Source organism: Saimiri boliviensis, chromosome 1, assembly GCF_048565385.1.
Source record: "Saimiri boliviensis isolate mSaiBol1 chromosome 1, mSaiBol1.pri, whole genome shotgun sequence".
NCBI lineage: Eukaryota > Metazoa > Chordata > Mammalia > Primates > Cebidae > Saimiri > Saimiri boliviensis.
In genome coordinates, this window is record NC_133449.1 from 220,793,834 (window position 1) to 220,813,646 (window position 19,813).

At 35.3% G+C, this 19,813-nt stretch overlaps 1 pseudogene; it reads right to left on the bottom strand.

Annotated features, from left to right (window-relative positions):
- Nucleotides 1-530: 530 nt before the first annotated feature.
- LOC101038793 (high mobility group protein B3 pseudogene) lies at nucleotides 531-1,130 on the bottom strand (annotated as a pseudogene).
- Between the last annotated feature and the right edge of the window lie 18,683 nt (nucleotides 1,131-19,813).

The following is a 19,813-nucleotide window of genomic DNA, read 5'->3' on the forward strand; positions in this document are numbered from 1 at the left end:
AAAGATGAAAATTTCACCTATTTTGGGCTTCTCAATTTGCTGAACCAATGGGCTACAGTGATAATTTCCAAAGTATCAAACAAAGAAAAAAAATGTGCAGAGCCAATTTGCTTTAATTTCTGTAACTGGTCAGAGACAGTAGCTGATAGTTATAACTTCCTTCTCTCATTATCTACTCCATGTTTCCTTTGCCCTTTCTCAGCCAGGACCTCAGCTGGTCAAAGTCCTTTACCCAGATTTTCATTTGTGATGGGTCTGATTTCTGCCCTTTTCCAATTGTAGCTTTTTATTAACTTTTACTACTGGACATGTTAGCCCTAAGAAGTGCCCAAAGAATCCCCTGCGTTCCAGACATGGTCTCCTGACCTTGTTGGATAGTTTCAACACAGTCACAATTAAGAAAATGAACATATTTGTAACTCCAAAGAATTTCCTTTTGCCCCTTTATAATTCTGCCCTCCTGCCTCTCCCTGTCTTCTACAAGTTACTCAGGTAACTTTTTTTTTTTTTTTTTCAGATAAACAGTTTTTTTACTCCTCCTCCTCCTCCTCCTCCTCCTCATCTTCCTCCTCATCTTCTTCATCTTCCTCTTCCACCTTTTTCTGGGCAACTTTAGCGGGACCCTTTGCATCATCAAACTTTCCTTTCAACTTATAGTCAGCAACGTCCTTCTCGTACTTACCTTTCAGCTCTGCCGCCTTAGTGATGGAAGGCTGCTCTTCGCTGCCATTTAGGTTCTTCCACATCTCACCCAGCTTTTTTGGCCACACCTCCAACAGAGATGCCAGGGTTTGTGGATTTGATCTTGGGGCGGAATTCTGAGCAGAACAGGAAGAAGCCAGACAGTGGTCTTTTGGGGGCATTAGGATCCTTCTTCTTGCCTCCCTGAGCTGGTCCATCATCCTTCATTTCCCGATCATAGCACACTTTATCCACCTTTGCCATTTCATCAAATTTAGATTTTTCTTTCCCGGACATTGTCTTCCACCTCTCAGAGCATTTCTTGGAAAATTCTGCAAGATTGACAGGGTCCTCTGGGTTTTTCTTCTTATGTCCTTCTCTGCACATCTGCACAAAGAAGGCATAAGCATAATCTTGCCCTTTGGTTTCTTGGGGTCACCTTTAGCCATCCTGACTGTATTTTTTGCTAGTCTCGTTACTCAGGTAACTTCTAATCTTCCTAAGTATAGGTTAGTTTGTGTTTTCTAGAATTCTATGTAAATTTGATCACACAATATGTACTTTTTGTTTGTGTTTGGTCTAGCTTCTTTCGCTCAGCAGACTTATTTTATAATTCATCTATGCTGTTCAGTGCGTCAGTAGTTCAGTCCTTTTCATTTCTGAGTAGCTTTACAATGTATAGATCTACCATAATTTGTTTATCCATTCACTTATTGATGGAGATTTGGATTATTTCCAGTTTTTAACAATTAAAGTCTCTATAAACATTTGTATGAACATAGGCTTTCATTTCTCCTGGGTAAATATCTAGGAGTGAAAAGTTTGGATTATATGGTAGTTGTATGTTTAACTTTTAAGAAACCACCAAACATTTTTAAAAGTTGTACTGTATTATATGAGACCTCTAGGTTCACATCCTCAGTACCACAGTTTGTCCAGTCTTTTAATTTAATTTAACTTTGTTTTGTTTTTGTGAGACAGGGTCTCACTTTGCTGTCCAGCCCGGAGTGCAGTGGCGCAATCTTGGCTCACTGCAACCACCGCCTCCTGGAGGTTCATGTGATTCTCCTGCTTCAGTCACCGGAGTAGCTGGGATTACAGGTCTGAGCCACAACACCTGGCTAATTTTTGTATTTTTAGAAGAGATGGGGTTTTGCAGCGTTGGTCAGGCTGGTCTTGAACTCCTGGCCTCAAAAAATCTGCCCACCTCAGCCTCTCAAAGTGCTGGGATTATAGGTGTAAGCCACTGGTCCTGGCCCTTTTTAAGTTTAGACATTCTAGTAGGTATGTAGTGGTATCTCGCCATGGTTTTCATTTGCATTTTCCTAATGATTGAGGAAGTCATCATCACAATCAAGGTCATCAATATATCTATCACTTTAGAAAATTTTCTTTGTATGTGCTTTAGTGCCATTTATATATCATCTTTGGTAAAGTGATTGTTCAAATCTTTTGCACATTTAAAAAGATAGATTGTTGGTTATAATGTTAAGGAGTTTTGGTTTTTGACTTATTTATTTTGGGTACAAGTTCTTTGTCAAATACATGTGATTTGCCAATATTCTCTCCTAGCCTGTAGCTTTTTTTTTTTTTTTTGTATTCTCTTGAACATATCTTTTGAAGAGTAAAAGTCTTTAACTTTGATGAAGTACTAATTTTTTCTTTAATACATCACTTTTGTATCTATGAAATCTTTGCCTAACCTAAGTTTACAAATATTTTCTCTGTTTTCTTCTAGAATTTTTATAGTTTTAGGTTTTCCTTTTTGGTCTATCCTTCATTTTGTTTTTGCATTTGCTTGCAGTGTTAGCCATGAATCAATTTATTTTTTGTACATGGATATCCAGTAGTTCCATACCATCTGTTGATAGCTAACGGTTCTTCATATTAAATTTTTTTTTCAAGTAACTGATGTGGACTCTGTCTTATGATTGGACGCTGACTGACACAAACTGTTTCTTGAATTGTGATCTGGATTTCTAAAGTATTTTAAAATTTTTGCCCAGATATTCACAGCCTGATATATAAATAGTGTTCAAATGGGATCTTCAAGACAGACTTGTTGGCAATAGTATTTATTTTGTTGTGAAAAAATTTAAAAGATCTGGTTACCCAGTTCCTCATGATAAAATATTTTAGGGGAAAATGAGTGGTTTTCTTAGTCAGTGCTCTTACATATTAAAATTGGACTCAGATGCATCCAGGGGCTTGAATTTGAGTGACTATTTCATTAAACATTAATATAACACTTAAGTATTGAAAATAAATGGCTATAAATTTGTTTTTCTGACGAACAACTCTGAGCATCTGGTCTGAGTTGAGTAATTTGGGCTGGAGGAAACTATCCAACAAACCAACTAACCAACCAACCAATAAACAAACTGATGCCCAAACCCCAAATCAAAACAATAGAATCAGAGTAAAAGGGCATATCTAAAATGAATGTATAAGAGAGTTTTGTACCTTCATGGCAACTTATTCATTTTCTTGTTTTGTGTGTGTTTTTTTTTAAACCATAATGTAGATAGAAAAAAGAATAAATGTAAAGGCGTAAACAATTTAGAATCTCTTGATTGTTTGAAGTTTCTTGTCATTTAAGCCAGATTTTGTTTTAGTTACTGATTGGCAGCAGAATGTGGAGATTGTGAAGCACCAAGTTTGTACCTTTTTTTTTTTTTTTTTTGAGACAGAGTTTTGCTCTTGTTACCCAGGCTGGAGTGAAATGGCACAATCTCAGGTCACTGTAACCGCTGCCTCCCAGGTACAAGTGATTCTCCTGTCTCAGCCTCCCAAGTAGCTCAGATTATAGGCATGTGCTACCATGCCCGGCTATTGTTTTTGTATTTAGTAGAGACGGCGGGGTTTTATTATGTGAGTCAAGCCGGTTGTGAACTCCTGGCCTCAGGTGATCCACCCACCTTGGCCTCCCAAAGTGCTGGGATTACAGGCATGCACCACTGTGCCTGGCCTTCAAGTTTGTACTTTTAAACCAACTGCACTCTGTGCATTCACCTTTACAACAATCCCAGGTTTAGGATAAGTTGTGAATTAATGAGTATCTGTATGGTTATGACCCAGCTTATTACTTTATATAGAAAGGGTATTCTTTTCAAATGAATGGTTTGAAAATACACATACCATAAAAGTGAATCTTAAATTTTGAACCTAAATAAATAGCCAGTTACACCGTCTCTTCTGCAACTGGATTAGCATTCATTTGCTATTGTACAATGAGGAGGAAAAGGGGTTTGTAATATTGAGAGACTTTGTAATGAGACCCCAAGGAGCCAGAATATATTTAAAATACTGACAATGAATCCCATACCAGTTTTTAGACCAAAGAATAAAGGAAGGGCTTGGCTGATAAACTACTCAAAAATAGAAACTGAGTTAAAGGTGATGTTTTGGCTGTTAGGCTTTCTTCAGGCCATAATATATAAAATTAATATTTTTATATTTCTTCTTCTGCCCAAGGAAGACCTCAAAGACAGATGTGGTGTTTAACCTTATTGTAAATTCCACAGAGCATTTTAAGAACTGGAAAAGTATTGCTGGAGCAAAAATGATTGGAGTGTTGAAAGATCAGAAAAACTCTATCATAATATAAAAAAATAAGCAGACACTGAGAACTTCATCCACAACATTATTCTGAATTCGGTGCTCTATCCTGGGCCTTTTGGTAAATAAATAAGACTAACTTAGAGTTCACTGTATTTTTGTATCTGAGTGTTACTTTCTTCTAGATAGTTTTACTGGAAACTTTATCTACTTTTCTATAGTAGTATTAATTAACTTTAAGTCAAGCATTGAATTGTAAGATGATTTTAATTGACAACTCGTTCAATGCATTTTACTTATATATCCCTTCCTAATAGCTTACAAATATTGTTCAATTATATGAAGGTATCTTCTAGAAGTTATTAAAGTCATAATATTTTATTAAATTTATCATTAAATTTTGTTTATACAATTTTTTGAAATAAATGAGTTAATAGGTTGTAAAAAATAGAAATGATAGAAATCAAAGCACTAATTCCAAAAACTACTAACAGGTTGGTCTTAATTTTTTTTTTTTCCTAATGAACAAACAAACATGATCTGAAGAAAATTTGTATCTTTGACAGATATGCCACGTTCATGCATAGATTGTGATATTCACCCAAGACTGTATGACATTGTTCTAAAAATATAAGTGTCTGCCAAAACCATCAACTGTGTTGGTTAGCTGTTAATATCTTTTTTTTTTTTTTTTTTTTTTTTTGAGACGGAGTTTCGCTCTTGTTACCCAGGCTGGAGTGCAATGGCGCGATCTCGGCTCACCGCAACCTCCGCCTCCTGGGCTCAGGCAATTCTCCTGCCTCAGCCTCCTAAGGGTTAGCTGTTAATATCTAAAAAAATGGAATAAACATCCATGCAGCATAAAGAAAGAGAGTTGCAAATGAGATACACACTGTTGATTGCCAGAGGCTGACTCCAAATCAAGTATTTTGCACATATTATCTTATTTAATCCTCACAGTAACCTCATAGAGATAAAGCAATTTGCCCATTATCATACTATTAGAAAGTTGTCATATCTAGCACTGATGTGCTTGCTCTCAAAGCAGTTCTTTCCACTACATAGTGCTACTTTACTTCTTAAATATACACCACGTCATAGTCATTCATTAATTTGGTGGAAATCAACAACTGTATAACCAGATAGTGTTCTATGTAATACTATGAAATGTATTACTCATGAAAAGTTATATATATTTAGTATAAACTTCTATATATTCTATAAAAACATGTAGATTTCATACTATTTCTTATTACATCTATATTAGACATTTTTAAAAATTCACATTTCATGTCAAACTTTACTTTTGGCTTCATTTTTATAATTTTCAGTGCCAATATTTTATAATATTGATGTACTCCATTTATCATATTTTTTTCTGAGAGAAAATGGATTAGTGTAGCTCAAATGACTAAGTAAAATAACAAGAAGTTCTTATGCAATAAAAATTCAGAAGCGAAATGATTTGCTGTCACTTTCAAATATTCATGGCAATTATAGTCTTTTGTTAATTTGCTTTTCATTCTCTTTAGTATTTAGTGAAGTCCTTTTTGAAAATTGTCACAGAAATGGTTTTTGTTTTGTTTTGTTTTGTTTGAGACCTCGTCTTGCGCTCTTGCCCAGGCTAGAGTGCAATGGTTCGATCTCTGCTCACTGTAACCTGTGACTCCCGGGTTCACGTGATTCTCCTGCCTCAGCCTCCCAAGTAGTTGAGATTACAGGCACACACCACCACACCTGGTTAAGTTTTTGTATTTTTAGTAGATACAGATTTCACTATGTGGCCAGACTGGTCTTGAACTCCTGACCTTGTGATTCGCCCGCCTTGGCCTCCCAAAGTGCTGGGATTACAGGCGTGAGCCATTGTGCCTCACCCCAAATGGTCATATTTTATGTTTTATTAACTAATAGTATTAAAGTAAACCATAGTGAGTGGACTAGAATTCAAGAAAGATTTTCAAATGGATTGTGATGGTTCTTAAAACTGGGAATCTTGTGCTATTTTTCACTACCATAGTTTCTAAAGGACAGCACAAATCTCGGGGACAAATTTCAACACAATTTTAGCAGCACATATATGAGGAATATATGACTTTGGAGTTCACTCCTCATATCATCTATAGGTGATTTACTGATAAAACCTACCAGAGCATGGCAAATATTTTCCTACTACTTCAGTTTAGAGCACTTGTTGAGATTTACTACTTCAACATAGCTGCAGGACACTCTGCTAAGAATTTGTGGCCTATAATATCAACTTCTGTTATCTCTCTGGGAAAATTTGTGCAATGGGCACCTTGAAGGATAGACAGTCTGTTTTAACTGTTTCTCTTGATGGGACCAAAGTGAAGAGTCATTTTCATTTTCAGTGAAGTTTGATGAAGAGATCACTAGATATATTTTCAACTGTTTGGGTCCGAGCTAAGTGACCAACACAAAGGGTTAATATTCAGAACTCCTCATCTGTCCAGTTCCTTCTAGTACAAGCAATTCTTGGAGTAGTGGTACTCAAACTCTTTAGAGCTACAGCACTCTACCTTTGTGGTCACAGTCCACAGCTAAATGAGCCATATTTTTTTTTTTCTTAGAATGAACAAAAATTTTGTTTTGAAAATGTAAAAAATTTTCATGGTACCAACTCACTTGGGAATATTCCAAAGAGTTCAAAAATAAAGGATAGGAATAAGTCACTTAAAGCTACACTGACAAAATAAATTATAATAAATTATTTCTTCGTGATGAATTCTGAATATGAAAATTCTGATATTTTTGTTTGTGACTTAATGGATCAAAAGGCTGTAAGTGATTACTAAAAGAAATATGAAGCTAACTTTGTAAAAAACCTAAATGTTTGCTCTAGCCACCAATGTTAGAGTAAGTGCAGTAGTATTTGCAGAAGACAAAAATGTACTTGTCAGTATGCTCAAACACTTTTTAATTGGAAGAAAAAATTTTATTAAATTGATACTACTTTTAAATACTTCTGTACTGAATTTAGTATTGTTTCTGTAAAATTAGTTTTTGGCAAATGCTTGTTTTCAATCATCCCTTTGATAAACTACTGATAGTTTTGGAACTTGGTAAAAGAAGAGAAATGTAGTATGTTGCATGTACTAAACTCCCTTGTCTGATTTATTTCCAAAATATTTGTTGTCCTCTCTAGGAAATACTTCAATTCATGATTATTGAACAAGTACTGAAGAATTAATTCTTAAGTGTAGACTTCCAGGGTCAAGTTAGATTGTCATCTGAATTAACATCATTATTTAGCACAAATTGAGCTGCTAATTTGCCAATCTATACTTCAGTATTTTTTTTTCTGCAGAGACAGTCTAAGCCCTTTATATTTGCATCTTGACATTTTTGTTGTATGTATTTTTTAAGTTAGAGAATTCCCTATTTTTCTTCATTTCATTAGACAAAATAAGATTTATAAGCAAAATTGAAGCCAAAAATGGCTTGGCTGAATAAGTATTTATTTTCCAAAAACAAAATAAAACAAAAAAAACTAACAATGCTGAGACATTGTGACAAATATCTGCTCCTCAAGATGTACTCCCAGATCCTCCAACCCAATCTTTAGTGACCCTGTGAACCTGTGGAAGCCAGGTAGAAGTGGGACTGAGGATATTTTATTTGAAGAACAAATTAAGAAGGTCTAAACAGTAAAGCAATGCTCTCAGGAATTGGTGATGGCTTTTGCATGAAGAAGCAGCAAGGAAAAAATAGGAAATGCATAAAAACTCTGCACAGCAGTTTTAAAGCTTTGATAAAATATAAAATGTCTTTAACCCCTTTGCTGTTCTTGCAAACGCCTGCAATTCAAGAATTTTATTATTCTGGGGCTAACGTATTTTAAACCTCAATAACTGAATGTTTCCTTTGGGATACCTTCAGGCAAACTATATATTGATTTTCTCAGAATGCACTGTATTTTTCATTAGTATCAGGTTTGGTGGATATCTAGTCATTTGTTCACCAAATTCCTCTGAAAATTAAAATGGACTACTCCATTTTGGCTGTGGAGCCTTTGGAGCATGGGCATTAATTTTTTCCTTTTAAACACTCTGCCAAGGTACACTATTTTGACATTCATCTTGTTCAGGACATATGATACCAAATCACCACTTTAGCTTGGTCTGCCATTTTCTTCTAAATACCATTCCATATTTGACACTTGGGTTTGTTGACGCATTTGACATAGATAAGATCAGAATGTTTTCCTGATTTATCTTTTTAAACTATAGAGCTATAGATTTGCCTATATAATGCAAACAAAGTAGAATCTTCTCTGATCATACTTCCATTTGAATTAGGAAATTTAGTTATTTTAAAAGGCAAATAATATTGACTTTGCTCAATATTCATTGTTTTATTTATTGGTAGAAACTTAGTCCGTGATGTAGATAATGTGGTTTTCATAGATGGAAGTAGAATTACTCAAGTAATTTTGGTGTGCTTTCCATTCTCATCTTTTATGAACCACTTCTACTTTCCTGAGTAAGGACAGATTCAGCTTTTCTTCAAGGCTACATTGCTCACCAAGCTGGGTATACATTAAGAAATCATGTATTTGGAAGCTTACCACTTATTTTGTCATACTTTGTTGTTGTTTTTAAATGAGAGTCTTGCTCTGTCGCCCAGGCTGGAGTGCAGTGACGTGATCACAGCTCATTGTAACCCCAAACTCCTGGGCTTATGCAATTTCCCTGCCTCGGTCTCCCAAGTAGCTGGGACTACAGGTGCATGCCACTATGCCTGGCTAATTTCTTAATTTTTAATTTTTGGTTGAGATGTTGCCCAGGCCAGTCTTGAACTCCTGGCCTCAAGCCATCCTCCCACTTCAGCTTCCCAAAGTGCTGGGATTACAGGTGTGAGCCATTGTGACTAACCTATCTTACACTTCTTGGTAACCAGCACAGTTTTGATTCTACCAGCCATTACTCCCAACCCCACCCAAAATGCATGATTTAAAATAGTAGTTGATTCCTTATATTTTTATAAGCTGTTGCCCAGGTTGTAGTACAGTGGCACAATCTTAGCTTACCATTGCCTCAACCTCCTGGGCTCAAGCAATCCTTCTGCCTCAGCCCCTGAGTAGCTGGTACTACAGACATTCGCCACCGTGCCCAGCTAATTTTCGTATTTGTGGTAGAGACAGGGTCTCCTCATGTTTCCCAGACTGGTTTTGAACTCCTGGGCTCAACTGATCTGTCCAACTTGGCCTCCCACAGTGTTGGGATTATAGGCTTGAGCCACCGCACCTGGCCTTAGTAGATACCTTTTTTTGCATAGACATTTAAATTATGCGGTTTGCCAGTGAGTAAGCAACTGAGCCCTCTGCATCCACAGAACATGGATTTGATGTTCTTCCTTAATTTTCATGACAACCTTCTGAAGTAGGTGCATAGTAGTGTAACAGTTTTACAATTGAGGAAGCTGATGAAATCGTATGCTATGGTCTGACTGTTAATTCAGTGATTTTGAAGGAAGTTGGGTGTATCCTTTGGAAATGTAAAATATTTACCATGACAGGAATAATTCAAGGAGCCAAGGAAGGAATTAATGCAGACGTGTACTTGCTGTTTTATATTTACTATGTGCATTCTCAGATTTTTTTAATGCCATCTGTGAATACAACACTCAGTATTTTAGGCATGGGAGATTCAAAATGAACCATACAGAAAAGGCCTCCACTGTTATAGAATTTACCTCCAACCAGGGAAGAAGGAGAGAGAGTCAATATAAAAGGAACCAAATAAATAAACAAGATAATTTCAGGTAATGAATAAAGGCTTTGAAAATAGTAAGTCAGGGTTACATAACAAGAAAGACCAGAAAGGGTAGAAGTTGGCTGGGAGTGTTGAGAGCTATTTTAAATTGGTTAGTAATTTCACTAAGGAAGTGATGTTTGTGTTCAGGCCTGAATCATATAGAGGCACTAGCCATGTGGAGGTCTTGGAACAAGGGAAAACAAATGAAACGACCCTATGCTGGTGATGACCTAGCTTGGTGATAACCTAGCTTCCAAGAGCCTGGAAGAAGGCAAGTGTGGCCAGAGAATAGAGTGAAGTGGCAGCATCACTTAGTATGAAATGAGGTCTTTACCCTGGATTAACCAAATTTGTAATTTGGCTATAAAGACGTGACTTCAGGGTTCAGAATTTAGAAATCTTAGGTGAAGGTTAGTGTTAATTTACAATGTATTATCATAGGATTTTGGATCCAGTGTTCTTTAAAAAGAATTCATGTGAGAATATCTAAAATGCAATCTATAGTAGCAGGGAAAAAAAAAACAATTTAATGAAGTATTGAGCATGTCTATGTATCAGACCCTGAACTAGGTAGAAGCAGATGAATAAGATATGATCATACATGATCCTGCCATTAACAACGTCTCTGACAGGTAAAATGCAGGTGAAAACTATTACCTATCAGATGTATGAAAGAAAAGTCAACCGACTTCAGAAGGTATACTCTTGTCTGAAATTGGACAAAATTACCTTCTCAGTTACAACTGGAATTTCTTGTCCAGTGTCCATTGTGTTTAACTGAAATCCAGTTTAAATTTAAGCAAAGTAAATTATACATAATGGGTGCTTCTTAATGGTTGATTTATTCATTTTATTAGCAACACTTGAAAGATTCAATGTATATAATTTATATAAACAATTAGTACATCAATGCTATAATCATAACAAATGAATAAGATATAAATGCAGATGTTTAATCCACTTCTTCAAACTGTTTCCACATGTCTTATCAGTTACAATAGTATATACATCTTACTTTCTAAATCTGACCAGTTATTTTATTCTAAATTTTCATCTGAATTTCTAAAAGTAATTCATTTTAGAAAAAATGTGGGCTGACAAATTAGTAGAGCCCCTTATTTTCCCTCCTATTATGTTTATTAAAAGCAAAACAAAAGCAATGCATGCTTATTGAAAAGAAAAAAACAAACAATATGAAGATTCATAAAGTAAAAATTCAAAATCTTAATATACTGCCTCTCCCAACTCTGATCTCAGAATCCAAAAGGCAGCCATAATAAATAATTTGGTGTATATCTTGCAGATGTCTCTTCATACTGACGCCGTTCCTTCCCTACATGTTTGATTTTTTTGTTTATGTGAATTGATCATACTCTATATGTTCTGTGACTTGCTTAGCAACCTATCATTGATATAATTTCAAGTTAATTGCACATAGATTTACATCATTCTTTTAGAGTGATGTAAAATTTCATAGACTCAGTACATCACAATCATTTTTTTTTTACTTTTTAAGAGTATTCATATTACAAAATATTCAACATCCAGACAAGAGTAGAGAATAAAGAGATGAAAATGTGGGTACCATATTTAGTATTTGGGCAGTGAGTAAGTACACTAGAAACCCAGTCCCCACCAGTATCCCGTATACCCATGTAACAAACAAGCACATGTATCTCCTGAATCTAAAATTTAAAAAAAGTAATGAAAATAATAGAAACCTGTGTCCACAGCATGCAACTTCATCATATATTTAACAAGTTCCTTATTGATGGGTCTTTGTTATTGCTAGTTTTTCAGTATTAAAAAAATATTGCAACAAAAACATCTTTGTACACCTAACAGTATGCACATGTGCAAATTAGTTATGAAAGACCAAATTAGAGGTGGAATTGTTGGAACAAAATGCATGTGAATTTGAAAAGTTGAGAGTCCCAGTAAAATTGTCTTCCAGAATGGTTGTGCTTATACTGCCATCAATAATAGATGCACATGAAGCCTCTTACTGGAACATAGTACACTTGCAGAATGAAGAATGAAAAGTAAAAAGATCTTAATATGAAAGCACAATTTTTAGAAAAATAAAATTAAACCTCCAAAATTATATTATCAAACATAGAACTACCGAATTCTCGTACCTTTATTAATTTCATTATCTGTTTTCAGTACCTAAAGTTGCTGTCTGTTTGCTCATATGCTCAAATTAAAAAATATATATAGAAGTATTTCTGAAAAGAGCAAATAAACTTCATTTCAAAGAGGTGCTACTGATATTTTTATTTGCATACTGTTTGCACCTACTATTGTATTTCCACTGTCTGAAGTATTCTTATGTGGTATTACCACCCAATACAAGAGATATCAATCAGGTTTTTTTCTTGAACTATTATAATTGGAATAACTCCAATATTGCCTTTTCATCTTGAAGAACTAGGTGAAAGATATTTTCCTTGGTTATAATTGCTTTTTCAGAAATTTCAGCATTTATTTCATTTACCTAATCACTTGGAAATGCTGAATTTAATCAAAGTTACAAACCTATAGTTTAAACACAGCAAATTCTAATCAGATTTCACCTAATTTTAACATAAATTTTGCTTACTGAAGAATGGTCTGAAAATCAGGTACATGCCACTCTTTATGAGGTTAATTTAATGTGGTGATTTAAGTGGGCCAAGGGATGCCCAGATAGCTAGTAAAACGTTATTTCTGGGTGTTTTTATAAGGAGTTTTGGGAGGAGATTCACATTTGAATCTCACATAGACTGAGTGCAAATGATCCTTCCTCACCAATGCAGGTAGGCATCATTGAATTCATTGAGGGCCCAAATAAAACAAAAAGGCAGAGAAAGAGTGGATTCGCTGTCTTGTATTGATCTAGAACATCCACATTCTCCTGCCCTCAGACATTGGTGCTCCTAGTTCTTGGGCTTTTGGACTCAAACTTGGACTTCTACCATTGGCTCCCCTGGTTCTCAGTCTTTTGAGTTTGGACTGACACTATACCTTTCCTGAGCCTCCAGCTTACAGATAGCAGATGATGGGACTTCTCAAAGCTCCAGAACCTCATGAGCTGATACCACACACACAAAAAATCTCTTTTTATATATCTATATCTCCTACTTGTTCTGTTTCTCTGGAGAACCCTGGCTATATACTCATGTACCGTGGAAAAAATACCACACACAAAATAAATAAATAAATAAAAAATAACTTTTTATTCATACACTTATTTCAGGACTCTAGGAGTCTTTTAAAATTAAGGGGACCCTATAGTAAACTTATTTTAAGAACTTTCTTGAACCATTTTCAAGGACAACAGAATAGTTAAGAATTTATAAAATGAATTTATGATGTCAAGTCAACAATTACTTATTGAGCTCTGCTGTGTACACAGTACTATGTTAGATACTGTGGAATTCAACAATAAAGGAGACAGGCTCCCTGAAATTCAAAGAGCTTGTACTTCTGTCAAAGGTGGACTTTGAACTCTATTCTAGGTGGACAGTAGTTGCACATTCTTTGCACTTTTCTAACTAAGACAGTAAGTTTTAAAGTTGATTGAACCAATACTTAATACTATATAAAAATAAACTACTCATTGTTCCTGTTTTATACTTTCCAGTGAAAATCTTCTGTTGAAATAAGGATTAGGAAACTTTGCTTTCAAGGTAGCCAGGGGTCTAGACTAAGATGGGTTGTTCACTGAACAACACTCTTACAGGTTTTAATACTTTTGACTATGAGGAAGTGGCTTAATGCTAAAAAAAAAATGGGCCTTGGGAGGCCAAGGTGGGTGCATCTCTTGAGGTCAGGAGTTCAAGACCAGCCTGGCCAACATGATGAAACCCTGTCTCTACTAAAAATACAAAAATTAACCAGCCGTGGTGGTGTATGCCTGTAGTCCCAGCTAACGTGGGAGTCTGAGGCAGGAGAATCACTTGACAATGATTCTTAGTTTAATGCTAAGAAAAAACATGAGAACAGAAATTAGCCATAGTCTGGTGAATTATCAGATAGATAATTCAATGAATCACTATGATATTTGGGGTTTATGATTTTCAGTCTCCCATTGTTAAAACAGGTATATTCATCCTCACCTACTTACAAAATTTGTGTTAGAATTGGTTTCAAAAACAAAAGCCAGTCTCCAAAACCGGCACTCTTTAGATAAACTTGAGTCTATAGGATGCTTCAGTTGTAAATAGACTAAATAATCTTATGTTCACAGAATACATTTGTATGAATTAAACATGTTTTTATGAGTCCCAGGTATCATTTATGATAATATCATTACTTGCTAAAAGCATATAAAAAGAATAAGATGAAACAAGGCCGAGCACAGTGTCTCACACCTGTAATCCCAGCACTTTTGCAAGCCAAAGGAGGAAGATCCCTTGACTCTGGAAGTTCCAGACCAGCTTTAGTGACATAGTGAGATTGGTACCATAGTCTACAAAAAATGAAAAAAGGGAAATTAGGCAGGTGTGGTAGTATGCACCTGTAGTCCTAGCTACTCAGAACGCTGAGGCAGGAGGATGGCTTGAACTCAGGAGCTTGAGGCTGCAGAGCTATCATCTTGCCATTGCACTCCCAGTCTGGGTGAGACCCTGTCTCAAAAAAAGAATAAAGTAAAACAAAGTCCAAGAGTAACTATAATGTTTTTTAGAAACAGCAAGTTCTAATCAAATTTCAACTAATTTTAACATAAATTTTGCTTCGTAGGTATGGCCCATGAGTGCTATGCTCAATAAAAATGCTCACAGTGGCCAGGTGTGATGGCTCATGCCTGTAATCCCAGCACTTTGGGAGGCCAAGGTGGGTGGATCGTTTGAGGTCAGGAGTTTGAGACCAGCCTGGCCAACATGATGAAACCCTGTCTCTACCTAAAATACAAAAATTAGCCAGCTGTGGTGGTGTGTGTCTGTAGGTCCACCTACATGGGAGGCTGAGGCAGGAAAATCACTGGAACCTGAGAAGTGGAGGTTGCAGTGAGCCAAGATCACACCACTGCACTCCAGACTGGGGGACAGAGCAAGATCCTATCTCAAAAAAAAAAAAAAAAAAAAAAAAAAAAATGCTCACAGCTATCAACCCAATCATACTTTTTGCTCCGTCCAACTCTGTACCCTAAAATTAAGCCATTAAGCCATTCAAATTAAACCATTTCAGGCATAATATTTTTTAGTCACAATGTTAGAATAGATGAATTCAAGTAAACTTTTTGGCTGAATTACAGTATACTGAAATTAGAACTAAATATTTTAAGTTTTTATGTCAAATCTTGTAAAAATTACTTTTCCTTATCTACGTGGTTTAGTTCCATTGTGAGTTCAAAGTAAAATGCCCTTTTTTATCTTTGTGAGCTTAAATTAACCTCAAATTAACCTTTATTATTATTATTATTTTTTATGCTCCTAAAATTACAGAACATGTTTGAGTATTTATCGCTTTCAGGACGCCGAATGAGATCCTGATCATCTGAGAGAGTTATATGTCTTGTGTAAACAAACATTTCTTTTCCTAGAGAGTTGATCACAACTCACTATAGCAGCAGTTCTGCACAGTTGTACGTAAGATTACCTGAGGAGCTTATTAAGAATTCAGATTGCCAGGCCTCTTCCCCTGTGATTCAGATTCAGTAGGTCAGGAGTGGCCTTCAGGAATCTTTATTTTTCTGTCATCCTTGCCATTCTGATGTAAGAGGTTGGGCTAAAGCTTGCACTTTAAGAACACTGCTAGAGGCCAAAGTCTAAAATAGATTTAATGAAATATTCGTAGTAAAACATAAATATTTCTTTCCTTTCTTTCCTGCTTTCTTTTCATGATTTTTTACTACCCCAAACTTAATGTATCACTTTCCCCATTGTCTTCTTTGCTCTCAAATCCACAATTAAGCTACGTGTCTGGTATCTTCCTAACAGCCTATGCTTTTCATGTGGAAAATATTACTTTATTCATTTTATAATCTTCTGGAAAAGTTTGTGCAGACACAACCGGTAGTCTTTATGACTAGAGATGGGGCTTTGTATGTTGTGTTTTTCTTCTGAATGTTTTCTCTCCGTTTTTCTGCCTAAGAAAGTGATAAAGAATTTATAACCTTATTAATAACCCTGCTTTGTAAAGAGCCAATTTTGAGATGATTGTGATTTTTCAGCAGGATGATATTGTTATTATTGTAAGGCTCTTTGGTTTCGTGGACATACCCTCTTGGCTTTTCCTTCTGGGTGTCTTTTTGGGAGTTGTAGTTTTCTGTTTCCTCTTTAGTACAAGCATGATTAAAATTAATATTCATTGTGTATTGTACAAATAGTAATTCAGTGTCTATTAAATGCCAAGCATTTTCCTGGGCCCTCGGGATACCACTGTGAGCAAAATGAAACTGCTCTTTGTCCTCAGGGAGGCTTCAGTCTAAATTATGGTCTGAAATATTTGGTAGTATTATGAGGTGGCTCAGGCTGCTAAAGTGAACTAAAGTTGACAGAAACAGTGAAACGTGGTTGCTGAAGATTTATAGAACTGAATGTGCCTTTAAAGATTATTTATTTTAGTCTTCTGAGTTTAAAGCTGACAAAATTGAGATTACAGGAGGTCAAGAGGCTTTTGCTAAAATGTAGTCGGGTGGTGAAACAGATCTTGAATTGAGCTCTGATAAAAATGCTGGAATTTTAGGTCTGGGCCTTGGAGATCATCTATTAAACTCTTCATTTTTAGGTTGAAGATACTGATCCAGACCCCAAAGCTATGTGGCTACTTTGTGGCTCAGTCACAAGCTGTAGCTGAGTGTTCTTTATGACAAGCAGAATCCTTGAAATAAGATCTTGGTGTTAACTATGAGTTCAGAAGTTTTCCATCTACATCTTCCTGTCTGTCTCACGGACAGAGTATTTGGCTGAAATTGCTAATACTTTTTAAAATAAACTTTAGATTTTAGAATGGTCATAGATTTACAGAAAAATTGGGACAGTAGTACTGAGAGTTCCCATATACTCCACACATGATTTCCCCTATTATTAACATTTATATTTATGTGGCCTATTAGTCAAAATTAATGAACCAATTATGACACGTTATTATTAACTAAAGTCTATACCTTGGTTAGATTTTCCTAGTTTTAACCTTATGTCCTTTATCTGTTCTAGGAACCCCTCCAGGACACCATATTACATTTAGTCACAATGTTTTCTTAGGATCTTCTTGGCTGTGACAGGTTTTCAGACTTTTCTTGTTTTGAAGACTTTGACATTTTTGAAAAGTACTGGTCAGGTATTTTGTGGTATGTGCCTCAGTTGGCTTTGTTCTGATGTTTCTCTCATTATTAGGCTGTGGGTATGAGTTTTGGGAAAGAAGACCACAGAGGTAAAGTGCCCTTCTCATCACATCATATCGAGGATACATATTATTAACATGACCTATCATTGTTAATTTTAACTTTAATTAGTTGCCTAAGGTAGTATTTGTCGGATTTCTTCACTGTAAAATTAAGCTTTCCTTCACCTTTCTGTATTGTATTATTTGCAAGACAGACACAATGTATACTCTACACTTAAAGAGTGAGGAATTATGCACCACCTCTTGAGGGTGGAGTATTTACATATATGATTTGAAATGTTTTCTCATGAAAACTTTATTCGTCCGATTTATTTATTTATTCATTAAGTTTTAATAATTTATATCAGTATGGTATGATAATTCAATAGTACTTAATTTTGTTGCTCAAATTGTTCCAGCTTTGGCCACTAAGCTCTTTCATTTGGCTCTTGTGTCCCTTTGACATAGTCCCATTAGTGTGTGCGTATGTGAGAGAGTGTGTGTGTGTAAAACTTTTTACAATCCAGAATGCAAGATGCTCCAGGCTCATCTTATTTATTTCCTAAGTTCTAGGATCAACCATTCCCCCAAGGAGCTTTGGTTCCTTTTATTGGAAATGGTATTAGAAACCAACATCTGCATACTAGGTGTGCTCGTCACTACTGGGATGTCATTGCTTTTAAACCCTCTCACCTGAAACAGCAAGGAAATATATGCATGTATGCTAACTCTTATTAATACACATACCTATGAATATTTCTGTGTATATCCAATCGGTGTCTATATTAAGCTAAATGAAAATTTATACTAATGTTTTTAATTTTCATCCACTGTTTATGGATCATTTTAGCCTTCTCCCTTTGCTTATCTGTAATTTCTCACTTCAGCAGTGAGAAACCTGGCTTCTACTCTTCGCCATCAGTTTATTTAATGTTTAAATTGCAGTATACATATATAATGGTTTAAACAACTTTATCAACTAGAGTACAGTGCTTGCATATACTTCCTTTTGCCTTTAGTGTTACAGACTCCAAAGTTAATTCAGTCAGCAACTTTTTCTTCCACTCCCTTCAGTAAAGTTGTTTTATACATTTGTAATATGATTTGATTATTTTGTCAGAGCCTGCATTCCTTCAAATGATTTTTTAAGTTCATTCTTTGTGATCTAAAGTTCCATTGGTTTTGACAATGCATAATATCATGTGTTCACCATCACAATAGTATCACTGCTCTAAAATAAATTCCCTGTTTTTCACCTAATAAACTCTCCTCATAGCCCCAAATCCCTGAGAACTATTGATCTATTAATCATTTCTATAGTTTTGCTTTTCCCATAGTGTCATCTAAATGGAATCATGCTGCCTGTAGGCTTTTCAAACTGACTTCTTTTACTTAGCAATATGCATTAAAGATCCATTCATATCTTTGGGTGGTATTAATTAATTTGTAATCAAATCAGATATTAAAATGTATTTACTTCACTGTTTGTGGCACTAATTGTGTTGGAATTAGTATTAACTATAATAATAATAATAGCAATAAGTAAAGAATACAATACTAATACATGAAAGCAATTCACTCTGTTGAGAAAGGTTAGGAAAAGTTTCACCAAGGAGGAAGAAAAACTTGGATTAGGCTTTCTATTTTAATAGTATTCATTGTAAAGGCAATGTTACAGACACACACACACACACACACACACACACACACACACACACAATCTTGCTACCTTAACAGAAAAGGTGCATTTATTTTGGTATATAGATTTCAGTACACATGCACTGTTAGTAAAATTTTATGTTTTTAACTTACTAATATTACTGAAATATTTTTCATGGTTACTGCTCTTCACAATTATAGTCTTGTATATGCTTTAAGCATATTTTAAATTTTTATAAAAATTTTACATGCCAACTGTAGTTAATTAAGTAAATACAAAAAAGTATGAAAAAGAAAACATGTATAATCTCATTACTCATCTGTAAGGCAACATTTTAGTGTATCTCCTATCAGACTTTAAATGGTTATATGTTTATTTTACCTAACATTATCATATTTGGTTATTTATGATGTTTACAATCATAAATTTAATGGCTGCATAACAGTAATCATTTGCATATTCCCCTATGCTCATTTTTTTTCCTTTTTTTTTTTTTTTTCCTGAGACAAAGTCTCACTCTGTCACAAGGCTGGAGTGCAATAGCATGATCTCAGCTCACTGCAACATCTGCCTCTTGGGTTCAATTGATCTCCCACCTCAGCCTCTCGAGGAGCTGGGATTATGGGCACACACCATCATGCCTGGCTAATTTTTGTATTTTTGTAGAGATGGGGTTTCACCATGTTGGCCAGGCTGGTCTTGAACTCTTGACCTCAGGTGATCTGCCTGCTTTGGCCTTCCGTAGTATTGGGATTACAGGTGTAAGCCATGGTGGTCAGCCATGATCATATGTTTCTATTCCATTATTGTAAAAAATTGTGATAATGCT